General features: G+C 35.7%; 1 protein-coding gene across 1 annotated transcript in view; it reads right to left on the bottom strand.

Annotated features, from left to right (window-relative positions):
• The window catches only part of LOC137240441 (malectin-A), a 64,534-nt gene that overhangs the window by 26,370 nt on the left and 14,050 nt on the right, over nt 1-24,114 (bottom strand). The gene's annotated exons all lie outside the window — the stretch shown is intronic.

Raw genomic sequence — 24,114 nt, 5'->3', positions numbered from 1 at the left:
CGGTTATATAAACGGTAAAACCGCAGTAAAATTGATTGTCAAATGCCTCGAAAATGTAGAGGAAAAAACCGAAAATTTGACCGCCTTTTGATGCCCATTGTGACGTGTGTGAGCAGAGCAGTTCTATGCTCACATCCTATAAGTGGGAGCGGAATGCACGATCACAGTAATAGGAACGAAACGGAAAATTTGGTCACAAAAGTTCATCACGCCCATGCAAACGTTACTATGAATATAACCGCTGCAGAAAGTCACAATGACCGTAAAATGACTAGTCAAATGACGTGGAGCATTTTTGCAGGGAAGAAGAAGAATAATGCACCTCGGCTCAGAGAGTATTCTCATTGCCAGCCGTATTTATTTATTTCAATATTAATCTAGAAAATATAAAAAATTTTCACACAGATTACAAGAAGAAAAAGCATCTAAAAAAACAAGTAAGGAAGGCTAAGTTCGGATTTAACCGAACATTACATACTCAGTTGAGAGCTGTGGAGACAAAGTAAGGGAAATCACCATGTTGTAAAAGGAACCTAGGGTAACCCTGGAATTTGTTTGTATGACATGTGTATCAAATGGAAGGTATTAAAGAGTATTTTAAGAGGAAGTGGGCCATAGATCTATAGATGGACGCCATTTAGGGATATCGCCATAAAGGTGGACCAGGCCTGACTCGAGAATTTGTTTGTACGATATGGGTATCAAATGAAATGTGTTAATGAGTATTTTAAAAGGGCGTGGGTCTTAGTTCTATAGGTGGACGCCTTTTCGAGATATCGCCATAAACGTGGACCAGGGGTGACTCTAGAATTTGTTTGTACTATATGGGTATCAAATGAAAGGTGTTAATGAGTACTTTAGAAGGGAGTGGGCCTTAGTTCTATATGTGGACACTTTTTCGGAATATCGTTATAAAAGTGGACTTGGGTTGACTCTAGAATGCGTTTGTACAATATGGGTGTCAAACGAAAAGTGTAATAAGTGTTTTAAAAGGGAGTGGGCCTTTGTTCTATGGGTGGACGCCTTTTCGGGATATCGCCATAAACGTGGACCAGAGGTGACTCTAGAATGCGTTTGTACAATATGGGTATCAAATGAAAGATGCTAATGAGTATTTTAAAAGGGAGTGGGCCTTAGTTCTATAGGTGGACGCCTTTTCGAGATATCGCCATAAAGTGGACCAGGGGTGACTCTAGAATTTGTTTGTACGATATGGGTATCAAATGAAAGTCGTTAATGAGTATTTTAAAAGGGCGTGGGTCTTAGTTCTATAGGTGGACGCCTTTTCGAGATATCGCCATAAAGGTGGACCAGGGGTGACACTAGAATTTTTTTGTACGATATGGGTATCAAATGAAAGGTGTTAATGAGTATTTTAAAAGGGCGTGGGTCTTAGTTCTATAGGTAGACGCCTTTTCGAGATATCTCCATAAAGGTAGACCAGGGGTGACTCTAGAATTTGTTTGTACGATATGGTTATCAAATGAAAGGTGTTAATGAGTATTTTAAAAGGGAGTGGGCCTTAGTTCTATAGGTGGATGCCTTTTCGAAATATCGCCATAAAGGTGGGCCAGGGGTGACTCTAGAGTTTTTGTGTACGATATGGGTATCAAACGAAGGGTGTTAATGAGTATTTTAATAGCGTGTGGGCCTTAGTTCTATAGGTGGACGCCTTTTCGAGATATCGCCATAAAGGTGGACCAGGGCTGACTCTAGAATTTGTTTGTACGATATGGGTATCAAATGAAAGGTGTTAATGAGTATTTTAAAAGGGCGCGGGCCTTAGTTCTATAGGTGGACGCCCTTTCGAGATATCGACATAAAGGTGGACCAGGGGTGACTCTAGAATTTGTTTATACGATATGGGTATCAAATGAAAGGTGTTAAAGAGTATTTTAAAAGGGAGTGGGCCTTAGTTCTATAGGTGGATGCCTTTTCGAGATATCGCCATAAAGGTGGGCCAGGGGTGATTCTAGAATTTTTTTGTACGATATGGGTATCAAATGAAAGGTGCTAATGAGTATTTTAAAAAGGCGTGGGCCTTAGTTCTATAGGTGGACGCCTTTTCCAGATATCGACATAAAGGTGGACCAGGGGTGACTCTAGAATTTATTTGTACGATATGGGTATCAAATGAAAGGTGTTAATGAGTATTTTAAAAAAGAGTAGGCCTTAGTTCTATATGTGCACGCCTTTTCGAGATATCGCCATAATCGTGGACCAGGGGTGACTCTAGAATGTGTTTGTACGATATGGGTATCTAATTAAAGGTATTAATGAGGGTTTTAAAAGGGAGTGGCCCTTAGCTGTATATGTGAAGGCGTTTTCGAGATATCTACCAAAATGTGGACCAGGGTGATCCAGAACATCATCTGTCGGGTACCGCTAATTTATTTATATATGTAATTCCACGTACAGTATTTCTTCCAAGATTCCAAGGGCTTTTGATTTCGCCCTGCAAAACTTTTTCATTTTCTTCTACTTAATATGGTAGGTGTCACACCCATTTTACCAAGTTTTTTTCTAAAGTTATATTTTGCGTCAATAGACCAATACAATTACCATGTTTCATCCCTTTTTTCGTATTTGGTATATAATTATGGCATTTTTTTCATTTTTCGTAATTTTCGATATCGAAAAAGTTGACGTGGTCATAGTCGGATTTCGGCCATTTTTTACACCAATACAAAGTGAGTTCAGATAAGTACCTGAACTGAGTTTAGTAAATATATATCGATTTTTGCTCAAGTTATCGTGTTAACGGCCGAGCGGCAGGACAGACGGTCGACTATGTATAAAAACTGGGCGTGGCTTCAACCGATTTGGCCCTTTTTCACAGAAAACAGTTATCGTCCTAGAAGCTAAGCCTCTACCAAATTTCACAAGGATTGGTTAATTTTTGTTCGACTTATGGCATTAAAAGCATCCTAGACAAATTAAATAAAAAAGGGCGGAGCCACGCCCATTTTGAAATTTTCTTTTATTTTTGTATTTTGTTGCACCATATCATTACTGGAGTTGAATGTTGGCATAATTTACTTATATGCTGTAAAGATATTAACTTTTCTTTTAAAATTTGAATTAAAAAAAAAAATTTTTTAAAAAGTGGGCGTGGTCGTTTTCCGATTTTGCTAATTTTTATTAAGCAGACATAAAGTAATAAGAGTAACGTTCCTGCCAAATTTCATCATGATATCTTCAGCGACTGCCAAATTACAGCTTGCAAAACTTCTATATTACCTTCATTTAAAAGTGGGCGGTGCCACGCCCATTGTCCAAAATTTTACAAGTTTTCTATTCTGCGTCATAAGCTCAACTCACCAAGTTTCATCGCTTAATGCGTATTTGGTAATGAATTATCGCACTTTTTCGATTTTTCGAAATTTTCGATATCGAAAAAGTGGGCGTGGTTATTGTCCGATATCGTTCATTTTAAATAGCGATCTGAGATGAGTGCCCAGGAACCTACATACCAAATTTCATCAAGATACCTCAAAATTTACTCAAATTATCGTGTTAACGGACAGACGGACGGACGGACGGACATGGCTCAATCGAATTTTTTTTCGATACTGATGAATTTGATATATGGAAGTCTATATCTAACTCGATTCCTTTATACCTGTACAACCAACCGTTATGCAATCAAAGTTAATATACTCTGTGAGCTCTGCTCAACTGAGTATAATAACAACCATTATTATTTTAACTTAAAAACTAATTAGCTAAGAAAAAGTTCATTTAATCTTTGTTTAAATACATCCTGTAGAGGAAAAATTAAGATTTCCAGGGGTCGTAAGCGAATTAAATTCTCTCAAAGCTCTAAAAACACTGGTCGACGGCCAAAATTTAACAGAGACGCCGTTATGAAATTCGTATGTAAAACCACCCTCTGATTTCGAAAATCGAGTTCATTTTTGATTCTATGGTACCGTTTTTGAGATATTTGCAATTTACCGTTATTCGAAAAAACCAAAAAGATGGCTCTATTTAATTACGTATACCTCACGAACGGGTCAAGCAATTGCAAATAGGTTTACAGAATCGGAAAGACGATAAAATTTGCTATAAATGCATTATACATTGTTTTTTGCTCAACCATATAGTTTTCGAGATATTAGCTCATCATTTCAGATTTTTGTTTTTTTTTTTATGAAAAAATATGAAAAAAATTACTTTTTGCGAGGGCAGCATTCCAAAACCACAACTTTTTTTTCAGATATTTTTTCTTTACATAAAGCTCCGTTTAATTAGAAAAAAGACAAGCTATCACTGAAGAAAATCGATGTAAAACTACGTAAGTTATAAGCGATCAAATAAAAATACCCAGGTTGCGCAACTTCAATGTATGTATACATACATATATAAAAGGTATAAAGTGCAAATGGGATATTATCCGGATAAACGAATAACACCATAGCAATGATAATACTTTTTCTTTAAATAAATCAAATAGTACTTTTAATACTCGAATTGTTTTATAGTAGGTAGAGTGGTTGCATCGAAAGGAAGAGTGGTTGGGTTCGAAACCTGCTGTACGCATGTAGTTATAAACATGTATTTCCGTCACTTATGGGTAAGTATGCAGGTAGATTTTCAAAATTATTAGACACAGAAAATTTTTAAAGCCTACATCTAAAGCAGGTAGTATTTTCTTTTCCCGACTTCGTATAAAAAGGAACCTTTCTGTCTAGGTAAGATTTAATTTTTTCAATTTTATTCTTGTTCCGAGTATAAATATGAGTTAATGCGCCTTTAAACTTCATAACAATTGCAAGGCTCGCCGGAGATAGTTCAGTTCATAAGTCAAATTACAAAACCGTGATTTATTAAAAAAAAAAAAATGAGTAAAAGGACGCGAAAATTTGAGTGTAATAAAGATCCAGATATGTTCTGTTTCATGTGTGGCCAATATACTATCATAAGGCGACGACGAGTGTTCTCAGATCATATCAAAACTTTATACTCCAAGTATTTTGGCATTGAGCCTAAAAATGCTGAAAAACCATGGACACCGAACACTTTGTGTACATCGTGTCGAGTAGAATTGATTCAGTCGGAATCATGACAACAAATAAAATTTGATACACCAATGATATGGAGAGAACCTACTTGCCATTCAATAGAGTGTTATATTTGTCAAACAAAAGTACTTGGCGTTGGAAGATCAAGAAGAGTAACCTATGCCAGCGTACCTACAGTGACATTACCAGTACTACATTCAACGGCAGTTGCGGATCCAGTTCCATTGTCAACAGTAATATCTGAGTGCGGGGAATCAAGTTGTACTGAATTTCGCATGGAAACGAGAGAAACGTTCTGTCACAAGCACAACTTAATGATTGGATAAGAGATTTGGAACTATCCAAGGAAAATGCCGAGATCCACACTTCTCGTATGCAACAATTTAAATTTGTGTCATCCGATGTTAAGGTGATATATTGTAGAACTCGTCACGAACCATTTTCCAAACACTATACCAAGAAAGACAGTATATGCTACTGCAACGACATTCCTGGTTTATTCAAAGAGTTTGGTCAAATATATGATTCAAAAGAGTGGCGATTGTTCATAGACAGCAATAAACTGAGTTTGAAGGCTGTATTATTGCATATTGGTAACAAAAAGCCTTCTATCCCGATCGCACATGCAGTAAATACAAAGGAATCCTACGAGGAAATGCAAAAACTACTCAAATTTATCAAATATGAAGAGCATGATTGGAAAATATGTTCTGATCTCAAAGTCGTTGCAATGCTATGCGGTCTACAAAGTGGCTACACCAAGCACTGCTGCTACCTCTGCAAGTGGGATAGCCGAGCTCGTAAGGACCACCACGTCAGAAAGGATTGGCCGGAAAGAGTCGAGTTTACCGTTGGTGTGGATAACATCTAATACACCCCTCTTGTCAAGAAAGAGAAAATCATACTTCCACCCTTACACATCAAGCTCGGTCTCATTAAAAACTTTGTTAAGGCTTTGGACAAAGAAGGCGAAGCATTCGACTATTTGAAAACAATTTTTCCAGATATTTCTCAAGCCAAGATAAAGGAAGGTATTTTTGTCGGACCACAAATAAAAAAGTTGATCAACAATAATCAATTCAAAGTACTACTCTCATCAGTTGAGGCAGCAGCGTGGGAATCCTTTGAAAAGGTCGTTGCTTCTTTTCTCGGTAGACACAAAAGCCCTAACTACGAGCAGATAGTGAATGACTTAATCAATAATTATGCGAAAATGGGTAAATATTAAAGGCCTATTAAAATTTATTTCCCAAAATTCTATAACTTGTTTACCTAACTAATATTATCTTTCCAGGCGTAAATATGTAGTTAAAAATTCACTTTCTGCACTCACATTTGAGCTTTTTTCCGGCAAATCTTGGCGACGAAAGTGACGAACATGGCGAAAGGTTTCATCAGCAAATGAATTTATTGAAAATCGATATCAAGGATTCTTGAACGTCGCAATGATGGGTGATTACTGCTGGTTTCTCATAAGAGAAACCGATCCTAAACTGAATAAGCGTCAAAGTCGAACACATAATTATTTCGACTACATAGTAAAATAAAATTAAGATAAAGATAGAATATAGTACAAACATAAATAAATAAAAAAAAAAAATTTAAAATATGGGTAATTTCATTCATAAATTGAACTTTTAACTAAATAGAAACAGAGAATAGCTAGATATTTCACTCTTCTTTATACCATACATACGTTTTGAGGTATACGTTGAAATTGCGCAACTTGGGTATTTTTATTTGTTCGCTTATAACTTACGTAGTTTTGCATCGATTTTCTTCGATGATAGCTTATCTTTTTTTTAATTAAACCGAGCTTTACGTAAATAAAAAATATTTGGACAAAAAAGTTGTGGTTTTGGAATGCTGCCCTCGCAAAAATAATTATTTTCATATTTTTTCATAAAAAAAACAAAGATATGAAATGATAAGCTAATATCTCGAAAACTATCTAGTTGAGCAAAAAACAATGTATGATGCATTTATAGCAAATTTTATCGTCTTTCCGATTCTGTGTCCATTTTGCAATTGCTTAACACTTTCGTGAGATATACGTACTTAAAGGGAGCCATCTTTTTGGTTTTTTCGAATAACGGTAAATTGCAAATATCTCAAAAACGGTACCATAGAATCAAAAATGAACTCGATTTTCGAAATCAGGGGGTGGTTTTACATACGAATTTCATAACGGCGTTTCTGGTAAAGAGAAAAAGTTGAAATTCGTGGTTCAGTGAAATCGGAGGATTAGTTGCGTAATTAGTTCTAACAAAGCCCAACCAGAAAATATCGTGATTCCGTAAACTCCTCTTCGGGATATTAAAACGTATTCTCTCAAGCAAGAAGGGACAGTCAATTAATCCACTTATTAAGTCGAACACAACAGTGAGGGACAGAATGGACCGTCTAGTATCTAAAGACTTTAAGCAAAAAACGATTCCTATAAGGAGGAATCCGGTCTCTGAAGTTTAAGGACCGCAACGCAAAGCGGACAAACACTTTTTGAACTCGCTCAAGCCTCTTAATATGACAATCCTAGTATGGTCTCCAGATAAAAACAGCGTATTCTAATTTGGAACGTACAAGCGAGGTGTACAGCAATTTTAAAGTATAGGGATCAGAAAAGTCAGAGCCAAAACGTCTAATGAATGCAAGTGCTGAATATGCCTTTGCAATTACGTAGCTCAAATGACTGTGAAACAGAAATTTGGAATCGAATACAACACCAAGATCGATAATTTCACTTAAAGTGGATAGTGGAAGCCCATCAATATTGTAAGATGTAGGCAGAAGACAGCGAGCCTTAGAGAAGGAGACATGTTCGGGAAACACTCCGCATCCACGTCAGTGTCAGCTTCGAAATTAGACTTAAAGAACTGGGCAAAGAGAATAGCAGCCTCAGCAGTAGACTGGGCTTGAGCATCATTGAGATAAACCACAGACGGAATACTTGAGCAAGATTTTCTGGAGTTGACATACCTCCAAAATGAGCTAGAACTATATTTTATATCCGATTCAAACTTACGAATATAATTACACTTAAGATCCTTGTTCAAAAAATTAAATTGCTTTGAATAACGTAAATATATCTCTTTATGAGTCACAGAATTTGACAGCTTGAATTTCTTGAAATATTTATTTCTCAAATTTTTAAGTTTTAACAGCTCTTTGGTGTGCCAAGGAACTTTGTATTTGTATTTTTAAAGAACAGGGATATGTGCTTTGCAAATTTTCTTAATCTTATGCTTAAAAATTTCATAACAGTTGGAGACTTCAACATCGTCTTGTCTGAAGTATTGAATGTTTTTGAGGAGTGCCTTTGCAATCAGTGGATAAAATGGCCTACTAAAGACGAAATGCGTGAAATTGCTTTGGATTTTCATCAACAATTTAATATCCCAGGCATTATTCGCTGCATAGATGGCACACACGTTAGAATTATAGGCCCTAGGAATAATAAACACTTATATTATAACAGAAAGGGATACTATAGTATGAATGTTTTGCTGGTAGATTGGTAAAATTTGTGTATGCTTTTACGCATGTTAACAATTTTATCTGCAGGTATGTGATAACAAAATGGCAATAAGATACGTCGATGCTACACACGCTGGAGCCTGCCATGACTCATTAATTTGGAATACAAGTGAATTGAGGGTTTCAATGGAGCAGGATTACTTGCTAGGCACTAGAAATGTTTGGCTGCTAGGTAAAATTTTAATGAAACCTGGAGACAGGGAGCTACATTATTCGCCTGAGAAAGCAGCTCAAATTACTAATGTCTGTTGCGCGTTGCACAATATATGCTTAAAGTATCGGTGCGATGACACACCTTTTATTTCAAATAGAGCTTATCAACCGGAAATGTCTGAATACGTGCAGTTTGAAGAATCTGAATCGCATTCATCATACCTCAATGAGGCTAAGCGTATTAGAGCAAATATAGGCAATTGCCTTATGTAAATTTATGACAAAATGTTTTTATAATTGAATGACACTCTTCAAAGAAATGTCTGATTTGTATTAGCTCAAAAGCGGCTTTATTGTTAACTTGATTTACCAATTTGAAAAAATAAAGTACATAAAATTCATTTTTTTTACAAAAAAGTTGGAAACATTCTTATTAATGCCTAAGCGTTTCCTTGCAGCTAGTATTTTCAAATTTTGAACCTCGATTTGGCTGTTTATAAGTATGAGTTTACGGTCAACTTCAATTTTTCTGAGCCGTTCAATTTCCGAATTGTGGCGTTTTGTTTCCTTTAGTAAACTGTTTTGAATATTTTGAAAGTTTTCGAGGCCTTGGTTTAATTCCTTTAAGTGGCCTTCTATTTCAGTATAGTGATGACTCTGGATTTCCAAGCCCTTTCTGACGTTGTCATTCATTTTTTTGAACATCTAGTTCAATGTTTAATAGCTCCGAAGGGTTAATTTTTTTGCGAGTTTGCTGGCTGGTTTTTTGCGCAGGCAAAGCACTTTCCCTTTGCGTGTCACCGGCAGTTTCGGTGCTATTTTCGTCCAAGCTATTGTCCATGCAACTAAGTTCCATTTCAGAGTCCTCACTAGAGCTGTTGCCTTCATCACTAAAAAAAAGGCTTGCCATCTTCGTCACTTTCCGCAGCTGCTACTGACGCAGTTATATCCAAAATTGACTGTTCTAATACAGAAAAAACATGTTGCTTGCAAGGTCCTCCACCGGTCTTTTTCCTATTTTTGGTATTTTCGACAGCCTAGTTTCTTAGGTATCGTTTTTGATCAATCCAAACCTGTAAGGAATGGCTATATAAATTCTGGCACATTCCATAACCACATTGCATTGATAGTCACCTTTTTCCATTCGGAGATTGATTTTGATGGTGGGCCCATGCTATTGAGGGAATTGTTCAATTTCTTCCAAAAAGCCAGCACTTTATCTTTATTTTTTTTTGGAAGCCCTTTCCTATTTCAGGATTTTCGGCCATAGTGCTTACCAAGAAAGTCAACTGAGTTTTGTTTATAGACCTAATGTGATATAAAATAATTCTTAACTAAGTTTAATAAGCAATAAATAATCCTTACATTTTATCGAGTGTTGTTCCCCACTTTCAGTTTTGCGAACAAATTCTATACATTCACGTGGAAAAAAATTTGTTGACGGTTGGGGTAATTTTTCGAAAATGGGAAATTTTTCACATGTGAAGTTCACAATGAGAACAGAACAAATGTGGGAATTTTTCCATTGGGAATTGCATTCACGCGAAGTTTACAATAAGGCTGAATGTAATCCAGTCAATGGAATCAACTGCAAAATTTACCATATAAGCATCCATATTTCTAAAGCGATAACTGATAGATTCATCAACGGCACAAATAGAGCTAAACTCATAGAGTTCTATCTTTAGAATTAACGGTACATGGTGAATACCAGGAGTGGAAAGAGGATCAAGACACTCAGATATTGCATAATTTACGTTATCATTAACAAAAATTAAGTCTAATATACGAGATAACTGATTAGAAAAGCTATTTATCTGAGTAAGACCACAACTCATTAGATTATCTATCAAATAAATTTCGGATATGCTGTTGACATTATTAGCAAAAATCTGATTACAATCATCAATATAGGACCAATCAATATTTCCCAGATTGAAGTCACCAAGAACACAAATACTGTCATGATCATGAAGATTAAATGCAAGGTCCCGAATATTATCTACATGTATTTGGAAACAGAGGGGCAGGTGGAAAACGACTTGACCTCCCTTTCCCCTCCCTGTTGGCGTCAGTTACCGCGAAACAGAAGCGACTGGCATGACTTGAAAGATAACAGTCAAAATCGTTGCCAATTAGTGATGATGACTCTTGCCACAGCACCCGGTTCTATGTACCATAGCGACTCGGGATTTTTCCCAACCAAGGACTGTCATTTTAATGTAACGTCATCTTATTTGTTGTTTCACCCCCAGCAACTGTCATCCTCGGAGCAGATCTTAGCAGCCGGACTGATCCATACTCTCTTGCTCCGGCACGATGTTGAACCTAAACCAAGTACAGAGAAGTGGTTTTGCTGTTTTTGCCGGAAACGAGTTGCTATCAAGTATACACAGATAATCTTTTCTCTGCTCTCCCAATCCTGGCTGATGTCTGTCAAGGGGAACGGGCTTTTCGCAATGTCATTGAATCAAAGCATGCTAAAAATTTTCCAACGGATACTGGCGACCTTTAACTCAGGAGCATACATCTGCGCATCAGACAGTTGTTAACACGCCCTCTTCTTCATCCACAATGAGTCGGCAAAGTTTAATGCCGATAAACGCGACCTCCCACAGAGACGCGCGTCGTCCGGCACAACCTCGTTCTGGATACTGTAATAGGCAAATGCAACTCCATTTCAATACCAATTACATTCTTCAGTAATTGGAATCAATTACTGGCTACAATCAATGGAAAAAGTACTTTCGAACTCCATTTTAAATTATCCAAATGAATTGTGATAGTGATTGAAAAACTAAACGTTATTCCATGCATAAAATCTCTTTGTTTTTAATGCTTCATCGTGCATTTGTCTTTAATTGTAAACGACGCACGGTGGGGTATTTGACCAATCTAGCTGGCCAAAACTAAAACAGCAGTTATTTCTGTTCAAAAAGTGGTTGTTTCACTTCATTGTTATTTTCATAATATTTGAAAGTAAATTCACGGTGTTCCGCTCAGAATTACTATGGATCGGGCCCCCGGTTTCGGATTGACCCGGAGTCTTTTTTTGGCATTACCGATTTCATCTTCTGTAGGTGTACCATGCTACAAACTTTCAAAACACATTGGACAATCCTTAAAAAACATAATCTGTAGTACCATCAATGTCAAAAATTCCTTCCAACTAAAACACAACCTCCAAAAAGTTAACATAGCGGACGATGAAATTCTAATATCGTTTGATGTGGTTTCCCTCTTTACAAACATTCCCATACTATTATCCATTCGCACCATAATGAGAAAATGGAAAACACTAAAACAACACACTACTTTAACAAATAAACAGTTTCAAACTTGCCTCAATTTCTGTTTGAGGGACAACAATTATTTTTCATACGATGGCAAATTCTACCAACAAGTATACGGAATGCCTATGGGAAACCCCCTATTACCTACAGTAGCAGATATAGTTCTAGACAAAATACTTGACGACAGCATCACCGAGCTCAAATTCAAGGGCATATATATCAAATACATAAATAAGTATGTAGACGATATATTTGCAATAGTTAAGACAAAATACGTGGAAGAAATTTTAAACATTGTTAACGCACAACACCCAAAAATCCAATTCACGGTAGAAAAAGAGAAAGAAAATAAATTGGTCTTCCTAGATATGGAAATAATAAAATCAGATAAAAAGTTAAAAACGAATTGGTATGCAAAATCTGTAGCATCGTCGTCGTGATTAACTATCATTCCAATCAACCATGGATACAAAAAAGAAACACGGCAATCAACTTTATAAAGAAAGTACGCGACTTAAGTGATCAGGAGTTCATAATTGAAAATAACCAAAAAATTAAAAATATTTTATACAAAAATGCCTACTAGACTGGGTCGAAAAAAAAGTTGCTAATATCCGCCCCTAAATTTGAAGATTATGTTGAGAGGGTTTCGGAAATTTTTTTTTTTTCATCCTTCGAAATACAGCCGAAACGGTTTTTTCGTTGTAACTTGGTTATTTGACGTCCGATTTTTAAAATTGATATGCCATTATTTTGGCCTTGAGAAGTTCACATTTCCGTTTAATGTCCTTTTAAGGTATGAAGTCGTTTTCACCCGATTAGGTCAGCTAACAAAATTTTTCAATTTCCACCGTTTCCGTTGAAACACTTTGAAATATTATCGATAAAGAAATTATCAAGATAAATTGTATCTCGTTTTTAACCGAAACGAAAAGACGTTAAAAATGTTAACATAAACGTGATACTTTATGTTTGAATTGTGCTGGCAATGCTATAGCCATGGTGAAGCCGTAAGGTGGTAACAGCGAGCGGACATACACACACAAACTCCATGTAATTTGTTTGTGTAATTCGTTGGTGATAATGTCAAAAATACTCTGAGAAATGTTCGTACTGTCAAAATTCGTGAGAAAAGTTGCAATCAGCTTGGCTAATGCTTTCACCTTTAATGACTCCGCCATCAATCAGCTTTGCTAGCATAGTTTGAAATTAATAAATCAACATAAACGATTTGATTTCGTTTTGATATGGCAGAAAACGAAGCAAAATCATTTCGTTAATTTGACGTTCTTAACGTTAATAAACGAAACGAAATGACTTTGTTTCGTTTATTAACGTTAATTATCGTAACGAAAGGATATAGGTTCGTTAGTTAAGCATGCCTGGACAAAACCCACTTTTTCGTAGATATTGAGGCTTGTAAACAAAGTACTATCTTCGTTTTTCGAACTTAGCCTCCAAAAATAGATATCGGCTTACGAAGTTCGAAGTTCGAAATTCTACATTTCGAAATTTTATTTTATTTTTTTGTTAACGCGTTCAGCAAATTGAACGTGGCCCGCTCTTTTCCTTTATTTGAAGGGCTGAATTCTTTTTTTTTGAGAAATTATGAGAAATTAGTATTAGTATATATTTAGCTGACCTAATCATGTGAAACCGACTTCATAGCTTAAAGGACATTAAACGGAAATGTGAAGCTTCTCAAGGCCAAAATAATGACATATCAATTTTAAAAATCGGACGTCAAATAACCATTCGAAGGATGAAAAAAAAAAAAAAATTTCCGAAACCCTCTCAACATAATCTTCAAATTTAGGGGCGGACATTAGCAACTTTTTTTTTTGTATGGGGGCCAACCCAGTCTAATGCCTACCCTAACAAATTAATAGACACATGGCTGGCAACAACAAAAACAATCAGCACTAACAATGTAACCAACAATGCAAATTTGAATAATGAAAACAATAAAAGAATATACACAGGTGTAATATACATACCAGGACTAACGGACAACAAATCAATGGAAAATTTTATGCGAAACAACAACATAACATTAGCACATAAACCAAACCAAACACTAAATAAAATATTTACACAAACAAAAGATAAATTTAACAAGGAACACCAACACGATGTAGTCTATGAAATAAAATGCAACGGAAAGGAAGAAGTGTGCGAAAAAGTTTATATTGGTACAACGAAGAGACCATTGGGCATCCGAATGAGTGAGCATAAATCAGATGCAAACAAGTAAGGAAGGCTAAGTTCGTGTGTAACCGAACATTACATACTCAGCTGAGAGCTTTGGAGACAAAATAAGGGAAATTACCATGTAGGAAAATGAACCTAGGGTAACCCTGGAATGTGTTTGTATGACATGGGTATGAAATGGAACGTATTAAAGAGTATTTTAAAAGGGAGTGGGCCATAGTTCTATAGCTGGACGCCATTTCGGGTTGTCGCCATAAAGGTGGGCCAGGGGTGACTCGAGAATTTGTTTGTATAATATGGGTATCAAATGAAAGGTGTTAAAGAGTATTTTAAAAGGGAGTGGGCCTTAGTTCATAGGTGGACCCGGGGTGACTATAGAATTCGTTTGTACAATATGGGTATCAAACGAAAGGTGATAATGAGTATTTTAAAAGGGAGTGGGCCATAGTTCTATAGGTGGACGCCTTTTCGAGATCTCGCCATAAAGGTGGACCAGGGGTGACTATAATGTGTTTGTACGCTATGGGTATCAAATTAAAGGTAATAATTAGGGTTTTAAAAGAGAATGGTGGTAGTTGTATATGTGAAGGCGTTTTCGAGATATCGACCAAAATGTGGACCAGGGTGTCCCAGAACATCATATGTCGGGTGCCGCTAATCTATCTATAAATCTTATAAAATAAAGTCGCTAAATGCCATGTATGCACATAACTTCACACAGAATGCTCCGATTTTAAAACGGGTTTTTGCATTTGAAAGCTTAGCTACGTGAGATGGTACAGTTAATATAATTTGAAGATATATATTATAGGGGCGTGGCAAATTGCCAAAATGTAGTAAAAATCATAAAATTTTTGTTTACACAGCTACAACTCATAAACGGATGGATGGATTTAAAAAATTTTACTTTTCAGTAAAACTTTGAAATATTTACCTTCGATCTGCATCAAAAAAAATACTTGATTCCTTTCTTATATCAGCCAAATTGCTTAAACAAAAGTAACATTTTTACCAAAAAATTCGTGTGTGTGATTGTTCGGTGTCAACTGTTCGCGCTAATTGCTTTTGAGTTAGGTATGATGCGACGCATACGTACATATGTACATAGCATTCGCTGCGTTATTTAACTTCGGGCGTAGGTTTATAGGTATGTATGGATGTACATATGTATGTATTTTCATATCATATCAGCTTGACATAGGTATGTACATACATATTTATGTAACATAACTAGTTAATTGTTAATGCAACATAAATGGTTAAGAATGCATACATCTATTGAAAAATAATCTTTCGTTAAAAATATTAAACATTTCCATATATAAGAGAAAGTGGTGTTAGTTACACTATTTATAACTCAAGAACGGATGAACAGATTTGGCTGAAATTTTGTGGAGGGGTAGCTTAGAACCAGGAGACAGACATAGGATAATTTTTATCCCGTTCTGGATAGGGTTTTGAGGTCACAACGTGGACCTGGGTAATCCTGGGATATGTTTGTAAAATGTTGGCATCAAATGGAAGCTGTTTATGGGTACTTTGATACGGGGTATTTTTCGTACCCGTGGGTGACTAGGGTCTCGAGATATAGGCCAAAATGTGGACCCGGGTACCCCTAGAATGTGTTTATAGAATACGGATAACAAATGAAAGCTGTTGATGAGTGCTTTAGTACAGGGTAGTATTCATACCTATTGGTGACGTGGACCCTGATACCCCTAGAAAGTGTTTATGCAAGAAGGATAACAAATGAAAGCTGTTGATGAGTGCTTTAGTACAGGGTAATTTTCATATCTGTTTGTGACTAGGGTCTTGAGATATAGGCCAAAACGTGGACCAGGGTAACACTAGGATGTGTTTTTACATTATGGGTATCAAATTGAAACTGTTGATGTGTGCTTTAGTACAGAGTAATTTATACCGCTGGGTGACTAGGGTCTCGAGATATAGACCAAAACGTGGACCCGGACACCCCTAGAATGTGTGTGTAATATGGATATCAAATGAAAGCTGTTGCTCAGAGCTTTAAAGTAATTTTTATTGTAATATTCGATTTAGTCGCATCAACCTGGCAAAACTGATAAATATGCATGCGAAGCCGAAAAAAAGCATGAATTGATAATATCCACATGCCTATTTACACACGGCTGGGAATGCGATTAGGACTGGAACTCGGAATGGGACTGGAACAAAATACATACCACCCTCTGGGACTGGCAATAAGGGATGAAGAAGAATGGGAAAAACTTGAGAGAAGAGAAAAGAGGGAAGGATAAGGAGACTGAGAAAGAGATATAGTGAGACGAAAATAGATAGAATAAAATGATTAAGAAGAAGTGAAGAGGGGAGGGCAGAGCTAGAGAGAAAAAGCTTATTAAAATGTATGCAGGTAGACCAAATTTAGGGCAGAACAACGTCTGACGGGTCTGCTAGTTTATTTATATATGTAATACCACAAACAGTATTCCTGCAAAGCTTCCAAGGGCTTTTGATTTCGCCCTGCAGAACTTTTTCATTTTCTTCTACTTAATATGGTAGGTGTCACACACATTTTACAAAGTTTTTTCTAAATTTATATTTTGCGTCAATAAACCAATCCAATGACCATGTTTCATCCCTTGTTTCGTATTTGGTATATAATTATGGCCTTTTTTCATTATTCGTAATTTTCGATATCGAAAAAGTGGGCGTGGTCATAGTCAGATTATGAGTTCAGATAAGTACGTGAACTGAGTTTAGTAAAGATACCTATATCGATTTTTGCCCAAGTTATCGTGTTAACGGCCGAGCGGAAGGACAGACGGTCGACTGTGTATAAAAACTGGGCGTGGCTTCAACCGATTTCGCCCTTTTTCACAGAAAACAGTTACCGTCCTAGAATCTAAGCCCCTACACAAGGATTGGTAAATTTTTGTTCAGACTTATGGCATTAAAAGTATCCTAGACAAATTAAATGAAAAAGGGTGGAGCCACGCCCATTTTGAAATTTTCTTCTATTTTTGTATTTTATTGCACCATATCATTACTGGAGTCGAATTTTGACATAATTTACTTATATGCTGTAAAGATATTAAATTTTTTGTTAAAATTCGACTTAAAAAAAATTTTTTTTTAAGTGGGCGTGGTCGTTCTCCGATTTTGCTAATTTTTATTAAGCATACATATAGTAATAGGAGTAACGTTGCTGCCAAATTTGATCATGATATCTTCAACTGCTGCCAAATTACAGCTTGCAAAACTTTTAAATTACCTTCTTTTAAAAGTGGGCGGTGCCACGCCCGTTGTCCAAAATTTTATTAATTTTCTATTCTGCGTCATAAGTTCAACCTACCTACCAAGTTTCATCGCTTTATCCGACTTTGGAAATGAATTATCGCACTTTTTCGGTTTTTCGAAGTTTTCGATAACGAAAAAGTGGGCGTGGTTATAGTCCGATATCGTTCATTTTAAATCTACATACCAAATTTCATCAAGATACCTCAAAATTTACTCAAGTTATCGTGTTAACGGACAGATGGACGGACGGACGGACATGGCTCAATCAAATTTTTTTTCGATACTGATTATTTTGATATATGGAAGTCTATATCTATCTCGATTCCTTTATACCTTTACAACCAACCGTTAACCAATCAATGTTAATATACTCTGTGAGCTCTGCTCAACTGAGTATAAAAAGGCTTTAAGTGTAGAGAAGGAAGGCATATTCATATTCGACGCTCCTTAAACCCAGCAGCCGTTTTTTGTAAAAAGCATATTTGAGGAGTTCCAAGCCAAAACGCAATAAGTGCACCCCTAAAGTTGTTGAGATATGGATGGGACTTAACTTCACTTTCTAAAACCTATGTAATAATCTTTATGAGAAGTAAACACCAGTAAATTTGGCCATTCTGGAACACTTCGAAAAATACGTTTCATAGCAAAACGCAATAATTTCAACAATTATAAAATTTTGTGTTTTTATGAGTTTATGTTTATATGAGTGAGGATAAGTTGTGTAGCAATGGTGTACTCCGAACGGATGATATAAGGACTATTTTTTTTAACTGATGCTCATACTTATAAAAAATGTTATCCAATTTCCTTTGCGATCACCTACTTCAGCTTGGAATACTCCTTTATCTCGGAATAATCCTTCAGAATACTCAATGGAACACCTAAACGCGAAAACTTTCCAAAAAACCCGCCAAAAATTATTAATGGAGTACTGAAAAGCACAGCTGGAGCTGGGCCATGCCTTACTTACTTATTTTGAAGTACTAATATGACAAAAATGGTACACATGATCCACCCACTTTTTCCAGAACCGATGAAATAATGGCAAAAGACCTTTAATTCTATAAATAGGAAGTACTATTCACACCAAAGTGCTCAAAATCCAATGTCTTCCAGACCATGCAATAAATAAATTTTTTACAAGCAACTACAAATTTAGTGGCCCAATAAATGTGATTTCTTTGATTATATATGTATGTGTTTTCATAACTGGTATAATATTGTAACGATATTATTATGAGTCATGTATTGCGTTTTGATATGGAACTCACACATGAAGGTCAAAGCAATTGTAAAATGATATGTTACCATCATTAAACATAATGAAAATACACCAGCGATTCGTCTCTGAGGCGAAACGAACGTTCGTTTCATAAAAGAGAATGAGGACCTTAATTCGGTTTGACATATGTGAGTTTGCATTTAAAGGCCCCATTACTGATACTTACCATAGACTTGACTCGGCTTGAGAACTGTCACTTACAGTTCTGGTAAATTAACATTGCATTTTACTGATTACTCAAAACTTAGCAACACTTAACTTGACTTAAGCCCCCATTAGTGATACTTAGCATAGACTTGACTTGACTTGGCGTAAACTTGGCAACTTAGCCGCGATTATACTCCACTTGGCGCATAAAATCTGGCATCATAATCAGCGTTGAAATTTATTTTTAAATAAATGTCAATTTGTATGACAAAATGTCAAAATGAAATGGAAACAAACAAATGGCATCTCAAAATGTAAACGTCACTTAGAACTTACATAGAAAATCAAAATTCAACAGACTTCTAAGTCAAGTTAAGTTTTGAGTAATCAGTAACATGCAATGTTCATTTAACAGAACTGTAAGTGACAGTTCGAAAGCCAAGTCAAGTCTATGCTAAGTATCAGTAATGGAGCCTTTAGAAGTCTGTTGAATTTTGATTTTCTATGTAAGTTCTAAGTGACGTTTACATTTTGAGATGCCATTTGTTTGTTTCCATTTCATTTTGACATTTTGTCATACAAATTGACATTTATTGATTATGATGCCAGATTGTATGCGCTAATACGGCCCATACATGATACAAAAACCATGCGCAAATATAAAACGACGAAATTGGTGCAAATGAAAATTTTGACATACACGGCACAAAAACACTGCGCAATATTCATTTTTAAAGTAGCGCAACAAATGAAACATGTGTTTTAATTGTGTAAAAAAGGCACTAATTGCATAAAAAACCACTCTTTATTTTCCACAGTGCTGGTAATTCACGGTATAAGTCGAAAAAATCGCACAAGAAGATTTTATTTTCCATTGTATTTATAGTATATATATTTTAATTTCAAGACCAGCTCAACTCATTGCATCACTGCGCAATATTCATTTTTCAACTAGCGCAACAAATGAAACATGTGTTCTAATTGTATAAAAAATTATTTTGTATTATTAAATTTGTGTGAATTCCTGTTACAAGCTAGAGATGGTCCTTACGCCTTCGATATTAACATTTTTTAACAATAATTACTGATGTTATATTATCAGGAACCACAGGTAAACTGTGTAAGATTCACCATACACGAAGAAAAAAGCATGTGCAATATTTGCAGACATGCGTAAATATCAAAATCATTTTGATTTTAGCGCAGTTCTCTGCGCAAATAGCGCAACCAGTGCACACACCGGTCAATCCTTGTGCAAATTGGTAATTGGCACAAGGATACTTGAGCCGTGTAATTGGCGTATAAGTGGAGTATAATCAAGGCTAAGTTGCCAAGTTTACGCCAAGTCAAGTCCATGCTAAGTATAAGTAATGGGGCCTTAAGGGTTGCGACACTTTTGTGTAAAGATATCATAATTGGATTGCTTAATTGTTTTTGCCCTTAACTTGAAATTGTTTTCAAAGCTAGCAGAAACAATTTTGAAGCTCTAGACAAAGAACGCCCATAGTCAGGTAAATTACAATTTAAAAAATTTATTAGTGTCCCAATTGTTAAGATTAATAAATTGTGTGGAGCTCACTGCTAAAAAAGCGCTGTAAAATTGCCCCACTAAGCTCACTAACTTCGTCTTACCGTATCTAAATTTTAAATTTCTTCTATTGGTACTGCGCAGAGCTGTACAACTGTGCAATCGTTTGAAATTTTAAATCATTGATTTAATAATGCTGTTTCTTCATTGATTCATTCCTCGTTAAGGAATGTGGCTTAAAAGTTAACCCATTCTTCATTCAGTAATGGAAGAAAAGACTGCACTCCAGAACTCATTCGAAGAAAGAATGAAGTTATAGAATGAAACACAAACATTTTTCAACACAGAAAAAGCATTCGAATGAATGCAGCTTTTGCTGAGTGTGCACACACTTCTCTAGTACCAATCAATTATGAATAATATCGCACATGCACAAAACCCGCTCAAATATCACATGGTTGAATTTAACTAAAGCCACTTCAAAATATCAACACAAAAATTCAATTATTGTTCATGATGACCAGTTCATGGTGGAATAACCAGGTGAAGTAAGCCGTCAATTGTCTCGCTCTAAATTCTTCTTTGTTCTGTCATTCGACTATCTGAGAATTTTTCACCAATGTTGTTGGCGAAAGTGTTGCTTTTTGCATTTTTCAGGAGTAAAATATTCCACTTTTAGTACTTTTTTCACATAAACTGTTAGGTGAATATAGATGGACTTTTACTGGATTTAATTACAGAGATGCATCATGTGTTGGCTTCCATTAGTAAGGCCGTTCTAAACAAATATGTCCATATTTTTGATGTTTTCATTATATATGTTTAATTTGTTCCCCAAAAAAATTTAAAAAGGTCTTTGTTGAAACAAACTATTTGCATTCACGTCGTAATCAACCAAGGATCTGCCCTGTAGAGTGCTAGTGAAGACTTTCAAAGAATGTTTTTCTCATTCCTACAAGAACACCAAAATTGTCGTACTATACCTTATTTTGAAAATACTTCGCTAAAACAGTAGTCTTCTAAATATACAATAAAATGTAAAGCACTGTTGCTGTTTTGCCCTAAAAGTCAGACCACTAAGATGAGATGAATGTTACACTTAAGGATTGTTATTTTGAATATATGAATCCAGCACGCTTCGGATCAGCATCTTCTGGTCCTGGGATTCAAGGGGTTGATAAGCGCAATACAAAGATTCAAAGCGTCTGCAAACAAATTGTCAACCTCACCTACGCGTGACAATATGAATGAATCATACACATATTTAGCAGGCGAGACCCTGGTGACCTCAAGTTTCTTATGTGGGGTGTGGAGGCGGGATAGCCTAGAAGGTTTAATGTGGTCATGTTAATCGTTCCCGAGATGGTGGGGCTAGTACCTTAATGGTGCTTTGTTACCAGAACGTACCGGATTTATATCCGGCAAAGGACCATCAACATCTATAACACTCCCCAAAACCTTCGGCGAGTGTATTTATCGTGAATGCAACAACAACAACAACACCTTCTGGTTCTAAGCCGACTGCCAATGGGCTAGTATATGCCCTGACTTATTTTGGTAAATAATTTTTTTTTTATCTTTTACTCCCGAATCTCAACGACAAATCAACAAAGCAGATGAACATGTCAATGCATTTTAAGGGGCGGAAACACATTTAAGGTATCACGATCCCTTCCAAGTGTGACTGTAAAACTTTTCATCGAACATGAAACCCATTTAAATTCCGCAAAAGGTAGAAAAGTTCAACTAAATAACTGACGTACATACCTGCAATATATGACTAACACATGTTTCTTTTATGTCCGGTTTTTCAATGAAAGTTTCAACTACAGTTGAAGTTGAGGAGGTCAGCTTGCTAAAGTAAAAGTAAAGTAATGTAAACTCGCACTGGTACTTTGTTATCAATTTTGCGGTAGGGGGCACTGATATGCTGAAAAAAGCAGTTCCTGTAATAGTTTTCGTAGCAAGGTATTTATTTTTCTACACCTATTTTTTCAAAGCGGGTAAAAATTTTACCCTCTTTTGACCGTCGAAAATACATCCCTACCGTTTCAGATAGCGTACATCTTCTGTCTTTTTTCATTTACTTCACCTGTTGATTCCACCATGGACCAGTTTTTTCGTTATTTAAATGGTAATAAAGCACAAAGAAGCTAACTAGGAAAGTATTGTTATTGAAATTTTCCTAAAAATTTAATAATAAAAAAGCAAATGAAAAAATATGTCAACATCTCTCTGTTCCAAATTGTTATCGTTCTAAATAAGTATTGCCAATGTGCCATATGTATAAAAGGTACTAGCATGAAAAAGTACTAACCTACATTTGAACGTCGTCAGTTGGTGATTAAACCATTGACGTTAAAGGCAATTCATTATAGAAGCTCTTAATACAAGTTCCTTCATATGTTCTTCTTAGCGGTATATGGTCAACTAATCTATCTATACTGGTTTGTGGGTTTGCAAATTGCAATAGCAATATACTATTTTTCTATATTTTCTAAGAAAAATATTATTCTAAACACAATAGTTTGTAATTACAGCCAATTAACGTAGGCTCTGTAGGTAGTTGTAGCTTTTTTGATAGCAAAGAAAATTGACTCTGAATACAAATCTGCTCAAGTCGGATGGAATTCAACCTTCTAAAGCAATTTCAATATTTTACCAATACCATGCAAATAGGCATATAGACTAATGGTCCTTCTATCACTCGGGTCCTATATTTATATCCCGTCAAACACTGTCAAAACATCTGCTGTAAAAAAACTGTAGTCCGATGGAGCCACTCAATCTCTTTATGGGGAGGGAAATTAATAACGTCTGAAGGGTTTCTACCAATGGAATATTTTTTTGTGTGACACAGATGAAGGAAAACGGGGAAGGTGACTCAGTTGAATAGAAAAAGCCTGAATCGCTTTAGGACGATGCCATGGAATTAGACATAAATTTATCGAAACTCTCGGAATTAGGAAGCTCCAACGAAATCGCCGATAGACGTATGTACTTTGATATATTTAAATTTAAATTACTTAAACTCTAGTATCTGTTTTTGTTATATGATCGACAAAAAATATCCACAATTTACTCTATTTGATCAATGCACAATGTGTTCATTTACAAAATCCATTTTACAAGAATAGAAAAATAAGTAGGACATATAGTAACATTTTGACATATAGCAAGAAAGCAATAGATTGTCTTTGCGAAGTTTCAGCAAAATTCGACTATATCTTCATGTTTTTGGAATACTTTATATAATCAAGAGCCCTATGCTTTTATATAAGCAAGTTATCCGCGAGATATACCTAAAGAGGAAACCAAGCAACTCACAAGAGCCTAAAATTTTTTGATCTTACACGATTAATGAAAGAAAAATCAACCCAATTACGAAGTATAAAAAATCTGCTATGAAGTATTTGTATGTCTTATGTTTGGACTCCATGAAGATGATTTAAGACTTTCTAGTTTTATAATAAAGTATGTATTTGAATAATTAGAACTGGCTATTATTTCTATTGTCCAGTTTTACGCCTTTTTGCACCCAACTCCTAAATTGATTTAACATATCTGAGGGCAATGAAAGTATACAAAAAATAACCTTGGGGAAAAAGTATTTAGTACTGAATGGAAAAAAGTGTGCATTTATTTCAAGTTTACATTCATTAAAGG

The sequence above is a fragment of the Eurosta solidaginis genome, chromosome 2, assembly GCF_040869045.1.
Source record: "Eurosta solidaginis isolate ZX-2024a chromosome 2, ASM4086904v1, whole genome shotgun sequence".
Taxonomy (NCBI): Eukaryota; Metazoa; Arthropoda; class Insecta; order Diptera; family Tephritidae; genus Eurosta; species Eurosta solidaginis.
Note: the sequence above shows the minus strand (reverse complement) of the source record. Positions and strands in the feature narration are given on the sequence as shown.